A 9,547-nucleotide genomic window follows, 5' to 3' on the forward strand; every position below is an offset into this window, starting at 1 on the left:
TATTACGACAGCCTGTGGTGGTTGTCAATAAAGATGTTTTCACAGCAGCTATTCATCCCAAACACAATAAACAGCTGCAGGATTCTCTTATCAAATGACAAATACCTTTCCCACTAAATCATGTCCAAGGCAGGAGGCACTGCATGAAATTTTGAATTACTTGACACTGAAGATAATTCTAATTACAATGACACTCTTATTTACACAATTATTAATTCAATTTGCTTTTTTTCCTGAATTTTACCCATTTAGAAATCCATAGGATGCTAATGATGAATGATAGTTAAGAATGTTGTTGGTGAAGTCTTTCCATGCTTCAGTTTAACCATCATAAGAACTGATAAGATGAGAATATTTAGTTCTTAGAGATTGTGAGAATAAAAGAATATGGCTAACATGCTTACAACAGAGAGTGGCAACATAAATGCTAGCTAAATTTTTTATCATAATTTTAAGGTACAATTTGTGTTACTTTATTAGAAATAATTACGAAATATTTTATTTTCTATGAAACTAACCTTGAGTGTTTAAGATTTCTGCATAAAGAACTAGGTACTTAGTCCTGCCTTTTGAGATAGAGTTCCCATGCTGCAATTTCACAGACAGTGGTCTTTATAAAAATGTATTAAAGTTGAAAAACAAAGGAAAAAACAAACTTTAAGAACTACTTCTCACTGAAGGTCCAGCTTACATTGAAGAGGAAGCTGTGATAATAAAGTGTCTTCTTGAGAGGGATTGTCCAGAAAGAGCAAATTCCAAAATGTTTCCTCTGCTTTCCTGATGCCTCAACACTGCTGACATTGTAATAAGGCTAGCAAATTTACTTCCATTTTCACTGACCTGGTCTTTACAATTTACCATAGATTCTAGAAAAATACTTAGAAAGTATTTTAGCAGACGGTTCTTATAAAGTGCTACATGAATAACAATATTTCAACATCAGAGATTTCTACTCCATGAGCAAATATTTTCAACCCAAAATCCAATATAAATGATCTAACAAAGAGTTATTTTTCCAACAGTAGACATTATGGTCTGATCAGTTGCCCCCACATTACACCAGCAAAGTCACTGTGTTTTATTGTTGCCTATATTGGGCGCAAAAGGCTTACATAGTAAACCTCCTGAGCCACGCCAGCCAAGGAGAGGCTAATGATGTTACCTAGGAAGTGTGGCGGCATTTTCATTTCTGTTCAATGAGGGGAATCTGCTTCCAATTCAAACCCCAATAAGAAAGCTACTCTTCCAGACAAACTAGGCTAAATAACCCATCATGACAGCACAGAAGACAGTGGGCAAAGACCCAGAGGAAGCCAGCAAGAGAACGGCAGTGCTACCAGCAGAGAGACTGTGGGAGCTGCAGCATCTTGCAAACCAGAGACAAGCTATGCCCTGTTCATAGAAACTCTTAACCCTAAACCATTTTTATGAGGAGCTTGGGATCATAGCAGAGCTTCCTCAGCAGTACCTTGCAGCCTTCCCAGCACTTAGTGTGCAGTAACTCACACAGAGGCCAAGGGGTAGGAAAGCCACAGCCCTGGAAACAAAGGGGGTGTCCACAGAAGAGAAGGCACATCAGAACTTGGAGAGCACATGGAGGAGGAGACCAGCCAGTGCTGCACAGAGGTCAATATATTAATTGGATATACCTAGCAACGTATTTTCGCTAGTTCTCTTGTGAAGGGGCACCAAAAACCAACTGTCAATCCTAGTTACTTATATGTATGCATTTTTATATTACTTGCATTAAAACAAAAGACTCGTTCTCAAGCTATATCGTGAGTTCAGTCATTCTCAAAAGAAAGCTTTTGTGTCTTCTGAGCACTTAATCGTAATCTTCAATGATCTGATTTATTTATAATGAATGCTTCCTGGTTGTCCTTTTCCTGCAATAGAATGTAATTACAGCCCAGGCCATGAGTTTTCTCTGTCTGTTCACCTTGACGTCCCCAGAATGAAGAACTGCCTGCCACAGGGCAGGCACTCAGTATTTGTACTATCGTATGTACCAGGTACTGTTCTAAGTCCTTTAATCCTCACATCGACTATATGATTTAGGGTCTATTATTATCCCTATTTTACAGATGAGCAAATTAAGGAATAGAAAAGTGAAGTAACTTACCCAAGTTCAGGCGCTGGTAAGTGGCAGAATCAGGATTTGAACCCAGGCAGCCAGTCCCTACCACTCACACTCCAACTACCACGTCCAGTGGTTATGTATCTGTTCATATGGGCAGATATTTGTTGCATAAATAAATGAAAGCTTAATTCTACCTGGGTGCATAGTATCTTAAATCACAACTAATTCCTTTTGAATATTCTTCAAACTTCTTCTGACCACAGACAAAGTAATGACCCGTCACAGACATCATGATTATCCCATCATTCACCTCTGATTGCATCAGTCTTCTTTGCAACCTCAGTTACACAGCTTTCTTATTGTCAAGGTTTTACAAAACTTTATGATGGAAAAGTATCACACTCATAAAGAGTTGTGCCTCATGTTTGCTAAACATTCAGGCCTTTTTATGGATACTTATAATTTTTTTATGCAGCCAGATAGCACCCGCCTTGTGATCGCACATCTTTTGTGTTGCATCATCTTTTGTGACTAGTTCATTTTGTAATGTTTCCTGACAATTCAGTCAGTTATTATTTTGTGTAAACTAGGATTTGGGAGACATTTCAATGGACTACAGAAAAAACTGAATATTTGAAATTGGGAGTTCCTGAGAAAATCCATGATATTTGGACATCCTTGGACATAAATCTCATGAAGACTAAGGTATTTTCCTTTCTTGTCAAGTCACACAACCAAAGTCACACTGCCACCAAAACTGGCTGAAAATTTCAAACATTCAGACAATCGGTTTGGTGGATGCTTCACCAAATTTGCCGAACTGGTTACTTACCAACCAGTTACAGGACAGTCAATAAGGATCTATGCATCATTATTACGGGGAGGATCAAGTAATTATGCAGCCAGACAACCCCAGGAGCGCCGGATAACTCCACCTTCCTCCAAGACAGTCCCTGAGGGACTGGACAGCCTCGGAACATTGTTGGAAAAACATTCAAGTAGACACATTCTAAATTCTTTTTCAGTGACAAAATGCTGTAGAGGTCTGAGAAGCCCAGGAACTTGGAACGGAAGGTAACACAGACTATGCTTAAATAGCAACACACTTTGGTTCACTGATAACCTGCTTTTTGTTGTTCATCTAAAGCAAACCGATTTCAGAGCCAAATACATGATTTTGGGAATGGACTTCAATGGTTCTATTCCTGCCTGATAGGAGTAAATCATAGAATCTGTTAAGTTTAACAATTTAATTCGCATGTCCCCAAATCCACTGCTCACTAGCTGGATGCTCTCGGTTCAATTAGCCCACTACTCTCAGCCACAGTTTCCTCAACCGTAAAATGTGAAAGAAAACAGTGATAATTCACAGGGTCTTTAAAAGGATTAAATCAATGATGCCTGTTCCTGTGTGACACGTAGTGAGTGCTGATTAAATCTTCATTAATAGAAAGCCCAGTGGTAGTAGCTACCGCATTTAGGGGGCCATTAATTATGTTTTGCAAGAATTCTGTTAGAATTATGCTGGGTTTTCTTTTCCAGTTGCATTGCTATATACAAAGATGTAACTTCCATGTTTAAAACTATTCGAACAGTGAGTCGGGGAAAATAAACTTAAGTCAAGAGTTGGCTGTCTGAACTGGCTGAGAACCTCTAAGGTGGATAAACTAAATGAATTTTTTTTAAAAAACAGATTTTGGTGAAGAGAAAGAAATGAAGAGATTCCTCTTAAAAGAAAGCCCAGTTTGGCAGGCAGCAAACTTTGGGACAGCTGAGTAGGAGGAGAGCCAGCAACTAAATTCTTCACTGTGTGGAGGAAACATTAAGAGCCCATTCATTGTAAGAAACAAAACAGAAAATCCATAAGCAAAATAAATATATCTTTACGTTAAAGGGTTTAATTTGCTTCAGAAAAGTTATTTAGTTCAGAATCCTACTCAGCAGTTTTGCACACTCCTCTCCCTCTGGCGAGTTAACCTCTTGAGCACTCTCTCTTGTCCACGGCTGTTCCTAGCAGAGTTCTTTGCACATATGGGCACTCAAATATACGTGGACCCAATAAACCCAAGAGAAAGCTGCTTGTTGGTGCTGCCCAGACAGCACGATAACAACTCGCAGTCACTCTTCCTAACTCCAGTTCCCAGAGTTGTCCCCAGAGTTGGGTAGTAATAGTCACCCACCCAGCTCGATTACTGGATACAGAACATCTTGATGCTATAACAGCATTACAAGTGCCGTCAGAAAATTCAGATGAGAGTGAATATCGTGGAAGTACTTGCTCCATTTGTTTGTACTTTCAAAACACCTTTGAGCAGTAACTTATTCACAGATAAGAAAAATTTTTTCTCCTGTTCTTTTCGAATATTGTGCTTGGTTTTGGGGAAAACAGTCTTGGTGAAAGAAAGAACAAAGAGATTATGGTCGACAAAGGATAAACTTTTTATAAAACTTAGAGTTAAGGTTAGGGAATTTTACTCTTTAGGTGGATCTTTTTTAAAAAAAAATACTTAGAAAGGAGAAGGAAAAGAAAAGATGAAATTGTCCAAATAAGATTACTGATCAGTTGCTTCTTTTCATTTATGCTTTTTTTTTTTTTTGATGAGGAAGATTGACCCTAAGGTAACATCTGTTGCCAATCTTCCTCTTTTTTTCTCCTCAAAGCCCCAGTTCATAGTTGTATATAGTAGTTGTAAGTCCTTCTAGTTCTTGTATGTGGGATGCTTCCCCGGCATGGCTTGATGAGCAGTGTGTAGGTCTGCACCTAGGATCTGAACTGGTGAACCCTGGGCCCCCAAAGCAGAGCATGTGAGCTTAATTTAACCACTATGCCACTGGGCGGCCCTCAATTGTTTCTTTTGATTGATATATTTTTACCATGTATTGAAGCTACAATATTTATGTGTCAGGAATAAGAAAGTTTTAATCATAAAAATTGCATAACACTCCTTCCAAAAGTTGATCTTGTTGTTTTCTTCATATGTATGATGGAGAGTTGTTCCTTTGCACGGCCTGACAAGATCTCTGGTGTCTTGGGGAGTTGCTCCTCTCACATTCCAAAATGTCATCCTGATGGGGGCTGCCAATCACATTATCCCCCCCTAGGATGGGGCATGGTGCCAGACTGGGGTCAATCACATATTCCTCCTTCCTAGTCATGGAAATGAGCCTAAGGAAAGATGTGGGACTCAGGCCAATCGGAAGACTTTTCTGGAACATTTCTAACTGGAGCTGGTGGGAAATAGCTCTGTTCCTCGCTAGTTACAAGGCTGTAAGAATATAAGCCAGAGCTAATGCTACCAGCTCCTGCCTCATGATGGAGATCACAGCCTTAAGACGAAGAAGGCAGCAATCAGAAATAGGCAGAAGTGTGTGCGTGTGTGTGTGTACATGTGTGAGAGTGAGAGAGAGAGTCAGGCAGAGAGACAGACAGACAGACAGAGAGAAATCCTCTGTCGCTGAGGCCAAATCTACTTTCCAAGGTTTGATTTTAGGAGCAAATAAACGGCCAGTTTGCTGAGCCAGTTCAAGTTGAATCTTCGTCATTTAACTGAAAGAGTCCTGACTAATAGTCAAAACTTAGGGTGCTAAGTAAACAAAGTCTGTGAGACATCTATTTTCCAGCTTCTATTCCCCTTGACATCTGTCCTGAAACAAGATTTAAATAGGAAATGCTGCAGTCTCTTTGGCAAGTGCATAAAAATTATATTATTCAACAAATATATTACATGCTACTCTGGGCCAGGCATCATGCTGAGTGCTGGAAACACTACGGAGACTGGAGCAAGAAAGAGCCCGACTCCCACGGCGGAGGCATACCTAAAAGCCAGTTCCCACAGAACTGTGTAAGAAGCGCTTTAGTAGATGCCTGTAGAAAGTGTTGTGGGGAGTTCAGGAGCAAGCAAAGTGCTCGAAGGGAAAGTTGAGTCTGAAACTGAAACTCTCCAAGCATATCTTGAAGAATGAAACAATTTTGCCAAGGAAAGAACAGAGCAAAGTGTACTATGGACGGAGGAAACAGCGTGTTGGAAGGGCGTGGACATATGAAATAATGCATGCCGTGTTTGGGGAATAACAAAACCTTCGATGTGATCACTGCGTAATGTTGTGGAATTGGGTAATGGTGAGGGATGAGGATAGACGATCAAGGGGAACTCTGATTCTAAAAAATCTTAAATGTCACGCTAAGGAGGTAGGACTTCATCCTATAGGCTATGAGGAGCTGTCTGAAGCTCTCAACCAGATGAGTGACGATTAGATTCGTATGTGTGTGTATGTAACGAACACCAGTGTACTGGTCACCTAGTCAACACTTATCACCTCATGAGCGGGTTGGGCCAATTTTCATACAGTTAAGAGCAATTTGCATTTCTTTTTCTATGAATTTTCTGCAGATTAGTCCATGTTACTATAGAGTCCTTGGCCTTTTTTATCTCAGTTTTCAGAAGCTCTTTGTGTATTAAGGCTATCTTTATCATGTATTAGGATATCTTCCATGGTATACTTTGCGAATATTTTTTCCCAGGCTATCATTTGTATTTTTACTTTGCTCATGATACATTTTTACCACGAAAACATTTTTAAATTTTTATATAATAAAATTTATCAGTCTTTTCTCACATTGCTTCTAGATTTTGAGCCGTATTTAGGAAACTTTTCTCATTCCAGAGTATAAAAGAATTCACAAGTGCTTTTTTGAAATCATGCATGGTTCTTTTTTTTACCCTTGATTTAAATATCTGATCTGTTAGGAATTTATCCTGGCTCATGGTGTAAGAAATGGATCCAATTTTATTTTTCTCCATATGGCTATCCAGTAATCACAACATTTATTTAAAAGTCCATCTTTTACCCAGTAATTTGAGATGCCACCTATATTGCATACTAAATATCCATATGCAATTGCTTCTATTTCGAGATTTTCTATTTTTTCCATTGGTTTGCCTGCCTATTTATGTGCTAATATTAAACTGTTTGAATTATAGAGGCTTTCTTTAAAAAAAAATCTCAGGCCAGCCTCGTGGAATAGTGGTTAAATTTGTGCACTCAGCTTCTGTGGCCTGGAGTTCACAGGTTCAGATCCCACAGGTGCACACAGATCACACAGGTGCAGACCTAACACCACTTGTTAAGCCATGCTGTGGTGGCATCCCACATAAAACAGAGGAAGATTGGCACAGATGTTAGCTCAGCAACAGTCTTCCTCACAAAAAAAAAAAAAAAAAATCTGATATGGCTTTCCCTCCAGCTCCAAAGTTAGGGAGAACTGACAAGATGTTGGTCTCTCTCCTTCTCTCCCAGAATTTGTATGTCTTTTCATTCATTAAGATCTAGTTCTTTCAAAAGCAGTTTATAGTTTTGCTCTCATAAGTATTGGACTTTTTTATTAAGTTTATGTCAAGGTATTTCTTCCCTGTTCTCTATTTTCTAAGATAAAAGGGGTCTTATCTTCAAATGTTTATTCTGTTTTTGTTTATACATATGCATATACATAAGTATGTATATGTATACATATATAAGTATGTATGCATGTATGTATATACACAGACACATACATATACGCACTATTGAATTTTGTATCCTCAGTTTATAACCTGTTATGGTACCAAATTCTTTCACAGATTATTATATTTTCTCACATACTCTTTTGTGTTTTCCAGATGTCTAATCACATCTTCTCTTAATAAATATAGTTTCACTGCGTTGTTTCCTATTTATTTTCACTAGCTGCCTTCTCCTGCCAGATTGCATTGGTGAGTATCTGCAACATAATGCTCAATGTTGTGTAGATAGTAGGTAACTTGTTCCTGACTTTAGAGGAAAAACATTACAGCAGTAAATATTAAAGTTTCCCCAGGCTTCTGGGATGAGGTAAATATATTGTAACCTGCCAAAGAAGTTTACTGAGCATTTTTAACAATTATTATTAGTGCTGTCAAGTAGATTTCAACTCCTGGTGACCCTGTGGACAGCAGAGCAGAATCCTGCCCAGTCTTTTTGCGCCATCCTCTCACCTTCCAGTGCTCTATCAGACAATGCTCCACTGCTATTCGTAAGGTTTTCGTGGGCTATTTTTTCAGCAGTGGGTGGCCAGGTCCTTCTTCCTGATCTGCGTTAGTCTGGGAGCTCTGCTGAAACCGTCCACCACGGGTGACCCTGCTGGTATTTGAAACACCGGTGGCAGAGCTTTCAGCATCACAGCAACACACAGCCACCACGGTGTGGTAACCAACAGAGAGATGGGTGGTGCGGTTCCTTGACCAGGAAACAAACCCGGGTAGCAACAGTGAGAGCACTGAATCTTACCCACTAGACCAGCAGGGCTGGCTACTTTTTTTATATAAAATTTTATATTTTTTATATATTTATAAAAATTTTATATTTTATATGTTTTTATTTTGACATGTTTTGTTTTGTATTTTTAATATGAATGGGTGTTAGTGCCCCTATGGAGATAATCACGTGATTTTTTTCTTCTTAGTTCCTTAATATAATAAATTACAATAATGCATTTCCTAATATTGGGCCGCCCTTACAATCTTCAAATAAAATCAACTTGGTCATATTTAGTTTTTCAAAATTGTACTGTTGGATTATCCTGGCTAATATTTTAAGATTTAAGTTTGTGTTTTAAAGAGAAACTTCTGGCAAATTTTGACAGATGTTGTGGAAGGAGGACAGATTGGAGGAGAAGTGTAGCAATTTAGGTGGGAAATTCCTCGTGGGGCAAACTAAACAGGAGTTACTTGTAATTCCTTTGTTTCGTGTAGCCTTCCCAGCAGAGTATACTATCTGTCTTCTTCATGGCTATGGCTCCAGGTCCCAGTACAGTTGACAATATATTTCCTCAATGAATGAAAGAATAAAAAAAAAATAAATGAGTAAATAGGGATTATTGGAGGGAATAAACTCAGGTAATATTTACCAGATAAAGTCAACAGAATATTGGGATGGAATAAATGTGAGAGGTTAGAGAGAGAAAATGAGGTGATGTTGTTGCAGTTAACTTAGGTAGGGAATTTAAGAAGAAGAACTGATTTGGGGACGGGTAAGATATTGATGTGTAAGACTTGGATATATCATCTTAAGGTTTCTAGAAGACATCTGAGTGAATACGTCCTGTAGCCATAGCTCTATTTTCTAAGAAACAGCGCTAGATGGAATATTTATTACGTCCTTACTTTTTGCCAGATACTGTGCTAAGTGCATTAAAAGAACTGCTTCTTTCTAACCTGACAATAAGATACTAGGATTATTATCATTCTCAAATTACAGGATAGAAAACTAAGGCAATGAGGTTAAGTAATTTATCAGGATCACCTAACCATTGAGCAGTCAAACCAGCATCTGAACCCAGGCAGCCTAACGCCAGAGCCTAAGTATACCTGCTATGTGTTGCTGACTCCCAAGATTTGGAGAGCTACCGTTGAACCATCGGGAATGAAGTAATGTTCAGGCCTCTGTAGAGCA

This window comes from Equus caballus, chromosome 19 (assembly GCF_041296265.1).
Source record: "Equus caballus isolate H_3958 breed thoroughbred chromosome 19, TB-T2T, whole genome shotgun sequence".
Taxonomy (NCBI): domain Eukaryota; kingdom Metazoa; phylum Chordata; class Mammalia; order Perissodactyla; family Equidae; genus Equus; species Equus caballus.